The sequence below is a fragment of the Cyanistes caeruleus genome, chromosome 6 (genome assembly GCF_971803275.1).
Source record: "Cyanistes caeruleus chromosome 6, bCyaCae1.hap1.1, whole genome shotgun sequence".
Taxonomy (NCBI): Eukaryota; Metazoa; Chordata; class Aves; order Passeriformes; family Paridae; genus Cyanistes; species Cyanistes caeruleus.
In genome coordinates, this window is record NC_141706.1 from 31,405,521 (window position 1) to 31,419,324 (window position 13,804).

The 13,804-nt window shown below is 39.3% G+C and overlaps 1 long non-coding RNA gene across 5 annotated transcripts; it reads left to right on the plus strand.

The window, feature by feature from the left end:
* The first annotated feature begins 1,988 nt into the window (after positions 1-1,988).
* LOC111930208 (uncharacterized) lies at positions 1,989-13,415 on the plus strand. 5 transcript variants are annotated; one of them, XR_015287960.1, is made up of 5 exons: positions 2,226-2,764; positions 4,832-4,908; positions 7,001-7,036; positions 7,491-7,715; positions 8,515-13,415. It is a non-coding gene; the product is annotated as an uncharacterized LOC111930208 (long non-coding RNA). The 5 variants fall into 5 exon arrangements; XR_015287959.1 differs by lacking the exons at positions 2,226-2,764; positions 4,832-4,908 and adding an exon at positions 1,989-2,085; XR_002865071.2 differs by lacking the exon at positions 4,832-4,908 and having other exon boundaries at positions 2,418-2,764.
* The last annotated feature ends 389 nt before the right edge of the window (positions 13,416-13,804 follow it).

The following is a 13,804-nucleotide window of genomic DNA, read 5'->3' on the forward strand; positions in this document are numbered from 1 at the left end:
AGGAATGTGACAGTGCTAATGGAAAGTAAAAAGTGCTTGTAGGCTTGGTGGTTTGCTTAGAAGTAGGTGTTACTGTCTTCTGACATTGTAGTTGTAACCTACACTTGTGCCTTATTGTCCCATTCAGACTGGATTTTGTATTTATCAATCCATAAATAAACCTTCCACTGTATAAACAAAAACCAAACCATCCCCCAGCTCTTCCTGTATGGCAACCAACAATCTTTTTATTACTGGAAAAGCTAAATACCAGTAAGAAGGGTGCTAGCAGGCCTTAGAGATCAGTTTCTTATAACTGAGCTTGTTTTCAGCATATTGATAGTTCTTTATTCTGCTGGCAGAAACCAGTGCAAAACATGTCCAGAAGAGGACATACAGGGCTCATTTGTGACATTTGTTCCTACAAGCTCCCACTTGAGATATCTGATATTTTTGCTAATGTGCTTGAAGGTGAACAAAAATGGTCTAACAGATGTACTGAAAAAAAAACCCCAGAAAAAACCAAACTCTAAACACAATCAAAGAACAACCAACCTTCCTAAAATCAAGAAAATATTCTCAACTATCAGAATCTAACTTTGCCATTAGCAGAATAAATCACATGTAAATAACTATCTGACTCAGTATTCTGAAAGCTGTATATATAACATCTAGTTTAAAAGGTGATAGACAGTAAGAGGAGTTTTAGAGACCTGAGCTTAAATTGGTTAAATTTAAAATTGTTCAAAACAAAGCTGTACAGATACAAGCAGATTTCCACAAAAGCAGCATTTTTAGCATACCTGGTTGTTTATAGAAGTATTTTGTCTCAAGAACAGGTCATCTTGCAGGTAGAAGTGTTGGCAGCTCAGAAGCAAAGCCACTTATTTCATCTTTGTCTTTTGAAAAAGTAATACAAGAGATAGGATTTTAAATACTGCTGAACCATTCTCCAGTCTACTGAGGGACAGTCTATTTTAAAGTTTATATTGAGTTTATATTGGAACTGGCTGGAGGCTTGACTGCAGAAATAGGTAGCTGCAACCAGTTTCCAGAGTATGGTAGACAGTAGAAAGCAGAAAAATAGGTTTTGTATCTAATCAATACCGAAACCCGTAGGCCCCTTAGCTTGGCAGCAACTGTGGGAAAAGAATCCCACAGGATAATAAAGAAATATAAAAGAAATACAGGATTTGACTCATGAAGAGCAGGAGTAAAAATTAGGTTGGTTTTTATAACTTCACAATGGAACATAAAAACCCGCTTTTGGTTCTTTTGAAGCTGCAGATTCGGTTGTAAATAGAATGTGGGTATAATATTAAAGTTAGCACAAGTGTTTCATTCCAACCTGCTCTTAAAACGTGACGCGGCAGAAAAGTGTTATTAAATGTTTTAACACACGTGTTAAGATTTCGAGCGAAATGGCTTGTAGTAATCTGGGATGAATCACGGTGAGACGGGGGTGTTTCTCCACAGTTTTCTGAATGGGTACGTACTCCACATTCTTCAACGCATCCACCCGTCAGCTTGAAGTGCAAAATTACCGCCGCTAAAAAAAAAAAAAATTAAAAAAATTCTGCGGATGACACGAACCCGGCAGAATGACTGAAGGCCGCCTCTCGTGGCAACCGTGATGCTCGCTGAGCTCAGCAGGTGCTGCGGGGTCGGCGGACCGGGACCCCACGTTGCCTCAGCCCTTCCCTCCCCGAGCAGACGGCCCGGGGCGGGTGTTGACCAGGCCGCCCTTGCGGCGCGGCCCCTTTAAATCCCCGTGGAGGTCACTGGGGAACTCGCCCGGGGCCAGTCCCGCTCGCGCCGCCCGAGCCAATCCCTTCCCTGTGCCCTCCCCGGGGCCAATCAGGAAGGGCCGCCTTGGAGGCGTGAGGCCAGCCCCGTGATGGACAGCGCCGCTGGCCAATCAGCGCCAAAACCGGGGGGCTGATGCACAGGCACGGCACCCAATAGGCTCGCGGCCGAGTGGGCGGGCTCGGGCGCAGCGAGCCCCCGCCGGGAGGCCGGAGGAAGGAGGGGAAGATGGCGGAGTGAGGGGCGGAGGAGGCGGAGGGGCCGGGCCGGCCGCGGCCCCGCGGCCTCGGCCGCGCTCAGGTGAGTGCGGCGGGAGCAGCGGCCGCGTCCAGGCCGGAGTTTGGTGCCGGATCCCTGACGGGGCTGGGACTGAGGGCCCGCGCACCCACCTCCCCGTCCCCCCCCGTGATTGGGCTGGGCCCGGGCTCGGGCTCAGGCTCGGGCTCAGGCTCAGGCTCGGGCTCGGGCTCATTCCCGCGGTGCGGGGCCGGAGCAGTGGGAGCGGCTGGCCGACCTCGTCGCGCCGGCCCCGAGCGAGGAGCGGGCCCGTGTCCGTGTGGGGACGGACCGGAGCCGGAACCGGGCCGGTCCGAATCGCCCGCAGCCCTGAAAAGTCCGAGCAACTTCGGCGCTGGGGACGAGGGCGTCCTGCAGCTCCGGCGCCAGGCTGCAGCAGATGGCCGAGCGGAGAGCCTGTTCCCTGCACAGCGATACCCCGCAGCCGCCTGGGGACAGCTGCGGCTGGCAACGACGTGGGGAAGGGAAAGCGAAATGTATCATCTGAAATGAGGCTTCTCATGTCTGGCTACAAGCATAGCGCTGAATACAGCTACGCTGCTATTACCGTTCTTATTCATGCCATCTGTGGGCTGGATGAATTCTGCTAATCTGAATGGTTATATCCTTTTATGATGTCTGTAGTGCTGACATAGGAGTGCACAAAGGGGATGGCTTCCTAGTTGTTTGACAAAACCTGAAGGTACAAATAACCTGCCTTGCAAAACAAGTTCTGTGGAAAGTAGAGAGATTATATGGAATTTGGGTTAGCCGTATAAATTGATGTAATCGTTGATAAAAAGGTAAAAAGAATTTAGTACACCACGAAACACATGAAACTATTGCTAAACCCACTATCTCTTCTTTCCCGCTTAGTATCATGCAGGCAGGTATGCCCTGAATTGTTCAAAATTGTCTGTGGTATTTTGTGTTAGAGAATGGTACTTAGCTTAAATTTGAAGGAAGAAAAATGGGGGGGGGATCACCACTTCTTAGTGAAAGCAAAATAATTAGTGTCACTAGCATGAGATTCCTTGTGTTCTATATTTGATAGCAGTTCTTAAAATCTCGAGTACATTATAGAACTGTGACTGTATTTTCAATCTGCATGTCAGGTAACAGAGAAAATTTGAAGTGGTTAAATGAGAAGTACAGCTTTAGATTTTGTGCAGACATGGTGTGTTAGCACATACAACCTCATAATGAAGTAGCTATTTGTAACTGGTGAAATAACTCAGAAGAAATATAAGCATGTCTGTCATAATTAGTTCTGAAAGCATCTCCTAGCTACTTAGGAGAAAAATTTCCTAAGGAACATTTTACTGATTTTCATGTGCATTATTCTTGTAGTAACGGCGATAGCAGCTCAGGAGCAGCATAACACTGAGACACAGTATGTTGCTGCTGATGAATATTCCTACGTACACATGTCTGTGTATGAACTTTTAAAATATGCCCAGGGATGTGTCTTTGGCATACTAAAGATACTACTTATAAAGATGATTTATACTACATATAAAGATGATTTATACTACATATAAAGATGATTCTGTTTTGTATTATTAGAAGAATAATAAGCAATTATTCTTGCTTTTGTGTGAAGTTGTACACTAATTTAGCAGTCAGAAATTCATATGGATTAATATTTATTCTTAATTACTTCCAATGCACAAGAGCTGTGAGAAGCAGTATCTTAAAAAATAATATCAGAATTTCCTGTTGTTCTGGTATATCTCAAATCAATATGCATTACTTTACAACCTCACCCACAGTGCTGTGAGTCTGCAGTGTGAAAATTTGCATGAACAGGCTATGCATCTCATGGTGGTCACCTCTTATTCAGGGGTGTCAAAAGTCATGGGGCAGCAAAGGCTAAAAAGTCCTGACCAAATTTGTGAAGAGTCTGGAATATCATTTGAACACCTCCCATCTTCATTCCTAAAAACTAAAAAAGGAGCAGTGTTTGAAACCAGTCCTGATGCGCCAGAGGTTATGTGGGTGCGAGATGCAGAACCTGCACAGTCTTCAGGGGATTAAAAAAAAGAAGAGGATTTTTCTAAAATAGACTGTGATAGAAGGGTTGTTTCTTTGCCTGAACAGTATTCCTAGAGCACATTCCTACAGTGTGTATATCACAGAACTGAAAACTCATCTTCAAGCAGTTTGCCTTGTTTTCTCTGCTGTGGTAGAAAGTATTGTTTCAATATTGTACCAACAATGAAGTAGATGTGCATTAGAAACCTAGTAAAAGAAGAAAGGGGTTTTATTTAAAAATACAGAGTTTTTAAATAAAAAAATTAACAAAATTAATTTAAACAATTAAATTAATTAAGGTGGAGTGTGTGTAGTGCCTGAGATGTCTCTACAGCAGCCAAACACCATAGCACCATGCTATGGATCCAACAGTCTGGCAGTCTGTTGACAGGGGACATCAGCTGACAGGTCCTTACTGACTTCTGGCCTCTTCCTAGGCTGGCAACCATTCTAGGCTTCAGATGTGCCTTTGTGTACTCTTTTGGAGGGGACATTGGCCTGTCTCTCTACATTGTCTTGACTCTGTGGGTTATCAGTGTTGTCTCCAGATCTGGGTGTCTTCTGAAGTAGCAGGGGGATGTGCCCAGCTAACCTGAGTGCTGCTAACATAAGTCCCTTAGAACCCAATTCCTACTCAGTGTTAGGCTTGGTGCCTCCACACTCAGGCACTCCTGTTCTTTCTCCAGTTGCATCAGTCTTAGACTTGCTTTTACAAGTTCTCACCTTTGCCTTGTAGCTTGGATTTAGATGCCTAGTTCAAAGTTGCCTAGAAAGCGAAAGCACCATGAAGGAAACTAATTTTTTTGCAGGAATGTAAGGTACTTTCTATTGTATTTGTGTTTATAATTTAAGCATTTGTCATTGTCCACTTTCCAGGTTAAATTTAGCAGTTTTTAAGAATAGGAAAAGCCTTAGTGGACTTGTGATGCGTAGGGCTTATTTTGCTTTCCATATCTTCATAGGTCTCCACTATATTTAACTTCGAATTTTTTGTGTTTTGGTCTTTTTATATAAATCTGTTTCTAGATCTTTCCTTCCTTACTTCCTCATACTTCTCAGGCTCTAGGCAAGAGAAGAAGAATCATCTTCTAAGTCCTTTTAATTCTGCTCTTCTCCTGGAGCATTCGTGTCTATGTAAGAGGCAAAGATAGTATTTTGGAAAGTCAGATCTGATGGATCTCATTTTTTGTGGTATCTTAGAGCATGGGGGATGGAGTGAAAGTTGGTTGTATAGCTGTATACTATATATTTAATTATATATTATATTTATACTATAATATATATATACTATATATTAGCATAGTCTTCAATTCCAGTGTGCTGATTATGTCAGAACACCAACTTTTGTGGAGTTTCCTTTTTTTTTTTTTCCCCCTACTGGTGGATTGGTAATACAGTATGTTAATATATATGAGAAGCAAAGTATTGCAGTTTTGCTGGTAAATTTATTTCTGAGATATTTCTTCATCTCTTTTTGGCTTTGGAATTCCTGAAGTTAGTGAACTTCTTGGATACAGACATCTCTCTAAATGTGAGATTTAAAGTTAATGGAAACTAATCTTTAGTTAAGGTAGAGAAAAAAAAAAAAAAGAATGGGCAATAGGTCAAGACTTAATGAAAGTAATACTTTCTGAATTTTTAACGAAGAAGGAGTCATGCAGGCAGTGTTGAGCTTTCACAGTTATTTCTTGCTCCACATAAATTGATGGTATGTTCAGTAAGGTATGAAACAAGAACAATAGCATTTTTTCTTTGTAATGTCCACTATCTTTTATCTGAAGTGTTGATAATGTCACAGTCTGTCTCAGTGCCTGTTCATTTTCAATAACCTTGATGTATATCCTGTTGCATTTGCAAGGTCTGTTGGACTGCTGTGAACTCTGTGCTCACATAATTGATGAAAGGCAGCTAGAGAGTGTATTGAGTAAAAGCAGTTAAAAACTGGGGCATTCAAAGTCAGTGAACTTGTTAAAATTACAAAAAGTAGGTTAAAGCTAACTGAATTTCAGTGTTGGATGAACCATTCCTTTGCTTGAGTTGCTTTAAATGTCACCACCTGCTTTCCTTTTTTAATAAGATTTACTTTAGTGTTCAGTTTAGTTAATTCATGGTCTTAGTGAAAGAAGACCCAGCTTTTCAAAAATTGGATTGGTTCTATTATGTGGTTTCTATTATGACAAGACAATTTGGGATTTTTACCAATCCTGGTAACTGTTCCTTTTCAAGTTAATTATTTTATGAATCATTTACTGTTGGTTCCTCAGTGTCTCAAACACATAGTGCTTGGCTGGTTCTTGAAGGAAAATTTGAGTAGGAAGGGTCAGAACTGACATCATGTGAATGGAGTAACTACCCTGAAATAGGGATTGTCTGATGACTCTGGATTTTCCAAAGGTCAAGGTGCATGGTGCTTGTAAAAATGCTGTGTTGTGCAGGACTGTGAAAGCTAATAGTTTTTTATTTAAAAAACTGTTTAAATAAATTCCTAATTTGCTGAGGAATTTTAAATCATTTAGGTTCTGTGATGAGATAGTTCTGCTTATAGCAATCCATTATTCTTGCGGTTAGGTTGTCAGCTCAGCATCCTCACTACAGTAGTTTGTTATTAATGTGAAGGAGTTTCTTGCCTTACTGGAGACTGAATATGTGTCCATCTCAGTTCCCATGAAACTGAAATGTGTGCCTGCTCTTACTTAAAGTTTGTGTCTCCTGGCTCTTCCACACTTGGGTCCAGTTCTCTTGATTTAATCTAACATCAGCATGGTTTATATAGGAAGTCTAAAAATGTTACTTGAGAATGGAAGGAACAGCTAATCTTTTGTGTCCTTTGCAGGTAATCATGTATGATCTCAGTTGCTTCTTAGATGAAAATTTAATTTTATTTATTAATTTCTTTTTTTCTAAGCTCACTGAAGAGGATGTGGAATGATCAAAAATAATGGTGAGTACAATTGTAAGGTTATTTAGGTACTAAATATAAGGCACTAAACCTAGCACAAGTTAGTGTCAGCTTTCAGCTTAGGCTTCACCTTAAAGAAACGATGATTTGACTATTATATATTCTAACAAGAATAAATGCTTTGAGAGTTATAAAATCCCTGTCCTGTGATGTCATTTGCTCTGCTAAGACAACTTGTGTCATTGTATTAACTTGGAATACTTATCTTAAAAGTATTTTTTGTTAAATTATAGGATTGGAAGAATGATAACCAAACGTAAATTATCAAATAGAAAAAAAGTACATCAAAATTTCTACGATTACAATAAATTTCTGTAGTTTTGATTTATGTTTTCTCAGTGAATGAAATAAAGATATTCTGGTAGCTAAAGTGTGCAACAAAGGGCTATGTTCTGTTCTCAGCTGTGTCACCAACCTTTGGCATGTTTTATTGCAGCTCTCCATGTCTGTTTTTCCACATCTCCATAAGAATAAGATTTTCAAGTCTGAGTGTTGATGGTCAACCCAATGATCAGCTGAAATACTTGAGTGACTCAAGAGAGATATTGATAGTGACATGTAATATATTTCCATTTTCATGGTCTACTCACTGCTTCTAACATAGGAGCTGAAAATTGTCACTGGAAGACTATTTCTGGACTTGATCAACAGAATGGTTAAGGTAATTAAAATAAGAAATACAGACAGGGAAAAGAGAGGAAGAGGTTAGTTATTCTCATGTTCCTCTATAGGAGAATTAAATTTTTTTTTTCCTTTATTTTGCATCTCTTATTTTAGCACAAGAGAATGGTAATAAAAATTTCTATAGCTGTGCAGGAGTGCACCCCTGTTAGCTTCCAACTTAGAGCAAAAATATCATGTCTTAACAGCTGCTGTGACGAGGTAATACCAGGTGAGTATCACTGATGGCCAGGAGATCTGTGAAAAGATGAGTTACTGAAATTTTTTCCTGTGCTGTGGATAAGTGGGGAGAAATGAGTAAAAATAAGAACCTTATGTATGTGATCTTGAAACTGTCATAAGTGTTCTTTTCAGCACTGAGATTTTCATAGTTAGTTGGGTGATCGTTTCTGACGTCTCTATGAACTGTGACCTGCTAGAGCAGAGTACATACACTCTCTGCCATGGGCACTCGGCTGCTACCTTGCTGTTGTCATGCTTGTTGGAGATGCAGTTGAAGCCCCACAGCTAATTAACAGTGGTATATTTTTAGCTGCATCACTTCTGAGTAAGTGTATAGTTAGCATTTCTGAAGTGTTTTCCTTGGGCAGCTTATGGGCATCTAAAGTTAGATATAAAATTGTCCAGACCAAGGGATTATTGCAGTTTGTGAAACCAGATAATTTTACCCATTAGAGTCAGGTTTTTAAAGTAGTGAATGGGTGGGAATTTTGATGTTGAATGTATTTTATTCTGATTCCTAAACTATCTTCCTTGTTTTTTTTAATTTGGAATTCCAGATCCTCTCCTGACATTTAAGAAGGTGGTACTCTTACTTGCTCAAAGGCTATAAAATGTGGATATTTATCTTCTGGCAAGCAAAACCCGTCCTTCATTTCCATGGAGCTGAACGAACAAAGATCTGTCCACTTGTGTTTGAATCATCTCACCAAACATTTGATTCACCAGATGACTTCCCCCACAGAAGTAGCCCATTGTTTTATCAAAACTCAAAAACAGAGTAATGGAAATCAGCATTTGTTTTCCTGAAAAAAATGTCTTCTGTGCCAGCTCTTCATTCAGCTTTCTGCATTCTGTTTTAAAATGAGAAATACTCTGTAATAAGATGCAAGTGGAAGCTGGTGTTTTTCACTGATAATTCCTTCTTAGTTTTAGGAAGGTTAAGTATTTTGCTGTGTCAAATTGGAATTCCTAGCAGATAAAGTGTCTGAATGCATTGCTGTGTCAGACTGACCTGATACATATGAAAAGTTGCAGCAGGAAAACCAGAACATTCTCTGCTCTGATATGAGGAAGAAACTTAGCAAACAACATCTCTTACAGGTATTTTCTAGTCCAGGTCCTAAGCTTGACTTTGTAGATAGGTGTCAACTCACATAAAGCAGCTAATGCACAAGAACAAACACAGAATCATCTTGTCTATACTGTGTATCCCAGTCTGTGATCAAAATGTATATTTGCATGTGTGAACCTCTGTAAGTGCAGGATATGAAGAGCTTTCACTATATGAAGAAGAAATTACTCTGCATCATTTAATTTTTAGCAAAGAAAAAGGAAGCTTTGAAGGCCTCTGGGGTAACAGGATAATGACTAGGTTTGCATTAAATCATTCCCTTCCTCAGGCTTATTATGAATCCTTAGCATCAAAAGGAACAAGACCATTCTACAGTAGAAGAAATGGGCAGAACATCTTTCTTTATTATAGAAATTAACTTCTGATGGGATGGAAGAGACCAGAGCTGTAAAGTTTCAGTTTATTCGTCTGGCTCCCTCGACACAATTTCAGCTTTTCCTACTGCTGATGGAATCTTGCTTTTTGATTCTTTCATGACTGAGGACTGAGAGGACTTGTATGTTTCCATCATCTAGGTAGAAATAGGCCCAAGAGAATGGAATGTTAGCCACATAAGAGGGGTGAGTTGAGAGCAGAAATACTTAGTACAGTCCTTTTTCTGGCTCTTCTTATTCCTTCCCAAACTAAGGCACAATCTGGTTGTTCTTATGTTTACACAAGATTCTTAGTCTACATAATTTGTGACTATATAGGATGTTTTCTGTCATTCTAAGATGGGAGCATATATTGTTTACATGCTTCCTGCTATGGGATGATCTATAACAAGTAAGATGTTTGGCAAAAAAATACCGGAACTGGGATATGTATTATATTCCACCTCAAATCTGAAACTCGTCTTAGTGCACCTTATTCCAAGCTTGTGATTTAGAACATGTGACTTGCTAGCTTAAAATATGGGAGATACTAAAATGGTTGGGGAGGTGTTCTAGATTTCTTGGGTTTTTTTCTGTTTTTCCTTTTAGAAAACTGCTGGAAAAAGCCAGACAGCCTGAAAATGGCTGAAAAAGCAAACAATTGAAATCCTTATTAAATCTTGGTGATAGATTGCCAGAGCAGCATTCTAGTATCAAAAATGTGGTGACATTTTGTGGGACCAAGTTCCATGGCAGAGTGAGGACAAGCATTGATGTTGATCCTAATTCTCCAAGTAATGTCTGTGTTTAGACTTGTTTTGTAACAATAGGATTTAATGACAGCTTTACCCATTTTTTGTTTCCATGAAGCAAAGAGCAGACATGTAAGCTTAAGAGTGGTGGGCAGAACGCTGCGTATCAAAGTAATGCCAACTTTAATGAGCAGAGAGGTGCTCTAAAATTGTGTATAACATTGTGGTGAGCTGTGTGATAAGAATTAACTAAGGCCACCGCCAGCTTGGCCTGACCTAGGATTTCTTTGCTGAATATGGTCTGAACTTTCTGGCATTGGAGGCAACTAGAAAAGCACACTTCCTTTTAGGGCCTCCATTCATTGAAGTCAATAGGATTTAGTGGAGATGTCTGTAGAAGCAGGATCCATCTCTTAGTGATGGAAAATACTGTCAATATCATAGGATTACAGCGGTTGGGAAGTCTGTGGTATAAGAAATGCTTGATTTTAGATATGGGAATTTTACTTTCTTCCTTCTGCCCATCCTTACCCCTCTGATGTTAGAGGTAGCAGTTGTTTCTTGCATAGCTTGATGACAAAATGCTTGGGGGACAGGAAGGTATTTTTGTTTCCTATGGACATGTACAAAAATTGCAAATTTGTCTGACTAGAGAGCCAATAATCTAAGCTTTTTAACCTCAATATTTTGTAACCTGTCGTAACAAAAAAGTGGAATTACTGATTTTTTTTTTTTCTTGACTCCTATTCATGACCGTGTAGCAGCATTAGTTTTCAAGTTTAATTTTAGAACATCAGGATTTTATTAGGTTAAGGATTTGTGGCTTTCACAGAAGTAATACTCCAATAGTTCATGCCCAGAGGACCCCCCTTGCTTTACCTTCCTGGCCAGCACGTTTAAAGAACTGCTGTGTTTGGAAAAGCTGCTTCATCTGACTCACTTTTTCTTGTTCCGCTTTTTCTTTATGTTGGTTGGAAATCTTCCCATGTGAAAGATTACAAAAACAAGGGGCATGTGCAATAGCTCATATATATATATATACATATATATATTTTAATACTTGTGGACAAAATGATGTTACAAGTTGTTTGAAAACAACAAAATCACCAATGTCTTCCATTTTGAGATGTGTATAGTTCCATAAGCATTAGTGCTTTGTAGCAAACTGTAGTGCCATGTTAGGATCAGTGCATGAGCCTAGTAGTATTTTTACAATTTCTGAGTGACAAATTTATTAGTAAACAGTGATGATAATGTAATTAACACTAGAAAGGATACAATAGAAATGTCACAAACATGGTCTAAACATGCAGTATCCTCCCTTTGACAATGGCAATGCTATCCTTAGAAATGGAACTCATTCACTTAATGGGCTTCATAGAATCATAGTTGACTTTTTGATATTTGTCTGTCTGTCCAACTGCAGTAGTAAGCTAGAGTATGCAAGCATCCATAATTCTCATCTCTATCAGTGCAATTCTTTTCTTTCTAATCTTTGTTGGTGTTTTCTTCCATTTTCAATTTTGTTGAAGCACTTATTACTCATAGTGTGATATACTCAGAAAAGTATGAATATGCTAAGGAGTTTGTGTGCATTCTGTACACATCTCTTACCTTCAGATCGTTTATAAAGTCCGTTAAGTAATCTTTTTTTCAGATCTGACTATATGATTATTATAGCTAGCAAAACATTATCCTCATTGTGTGATAATAGTTACAAAATATGATGTGCTAATTATGCATAGAAGACTTATGCATTATTGCAGGAATGGGGAACCTTTTTTGGCTGAAGTCCTATTGAATCTTAGAATAATTTTGGTGGATCCTGCATTTACATACATCTTAATAAGAGAGAATACAAAAAGGTCAAAGGCTGTTGGAAAATGATGTTGCAGGCTGTGCAGCAGGCTGTCTCTAGCCAATGGATCAGAGATTCCCCACCCCTGTATTATTGAGAATTCAGTATCTTGTGTTTTAGGTAGCTTCCAGTTTTGCTTTCCAGCTCTAAGCTCAATTTTAATGATTTCTGTCTCTCCCTCTGCTTTTTTCAGAAGGAAAGTTTAGACCAGGGAAGTGAAATTGATTTAGCACTCAATGGACAGCTTGGACTGGTCAAATAGGAGACTGGTATGATTCTTGAGATGTGCATTGCTCTGTGGATGGCATCCTCTGATTTCCTAGGAATTAGTCTTTTATTTGATTCCAGTGCTGCTCTTCACCCATTTCTCTCTTTCAGCTTAGAGAGGATACTGCATCTTTTTTTCCTGAGACCTGCCTGTAAATGGCCATTAGGGGGAGGGAGGGAATGGGTAGCTTGGTTTTGTAATTTTGGTACAATATATCTTTATTAATCAAGAAGCATGTACTTCCGTGCAATGACAGTAATCCAGGCAGAGTTAATGTATGTAACAGGGAAAAAAACCCCAACAAAACCAACCAAACAGCCCTCTGTATCTAATAAATTTCTGAGAAAATTGGACAGGTGGGCCATTTACAGCAGAGCTCTGGGGGACCTGTGCTAACAGTCAGGTTCAATTCTAAATGGACATAGCTGTACCATTGAATAAAGTAGTTTAGTGCTTGGGAGAATCAATTGAAAAATACCTCTGAAACTGGAATGCAAAATAGCACAGTATGTAGGGGGAAGAATCCCTGATGCAAACAAAGCCATAAGATGATTTAATAAGAAAATAGAACTTTAGTAGCAATAACTGTTTTGCATGTGGTAGTTAATAACTTGCATTAGCAAGACTGTACAGTAGAGTAAGTGGGTAATAACCAAATAAGTTTGTGGCGCTCTGTGCTGCAGGGAGTCAGGTGAAGAGTCTTCCTGAGAAGAAGGGTGAATTCTTCTTATGTTCCTCTCATTGGAGGGAATTTGGCACTTGAATACTAAGTTAATGAACTTGATACATATATATTAAAAAAAGAAAAATTAGCTTTGCCACATGTCTGAAGCACTGTCAGTGAGTGGTGGGGGAAGGGCAGACAGTTCTCTTTGAAAGGATAGCTGAAGTTTCACTATAATTTATTTCTTTTTTGTAGCCTAGCACTTGCTCTGTTTCTCTAAGAAACGAAACTTTTCCAAATACTGTACTGTGAGGAAAACCTGATTATAGATTTAGAAGCTTTTGTGGTGGGATGTACTTTCTGGTTTCTTTGTTTATAAAGACCAATCTGAGATAGTCTTTAAATAAAAGAAAAATTAAAAAAATGAAAAACATTAGAAAGCACTTGACACTCAAAACATTTGTACATGCCAAGCACAACTGTAGAATTCTAAAGATGTAAATGGCAGAAAATAATTTCAGTTTTGCTAAATACTGTTTTAGACCATAATTGATTTTGGTTAATGCCTGAAGTTTTGCATTGGAAAGTACTGTGAAGACTCTGGTAGCACAGGGTTATTGATCTACACCTGTAGATCTGCATCTGACAAATTATTTTCTATCAAAGGGTTGCATAAAAGAACCACAGGAGTTCTAAACTGTTCCTAGTTGACACTTTTCAGTGTAGATACCTCATCTATAGACAGAATATGGCCCAACAGATAGTAATGTATTCTGAACAGAATTACTTGGTCAGAGGTTTAGATCAATCTGGCTGCATT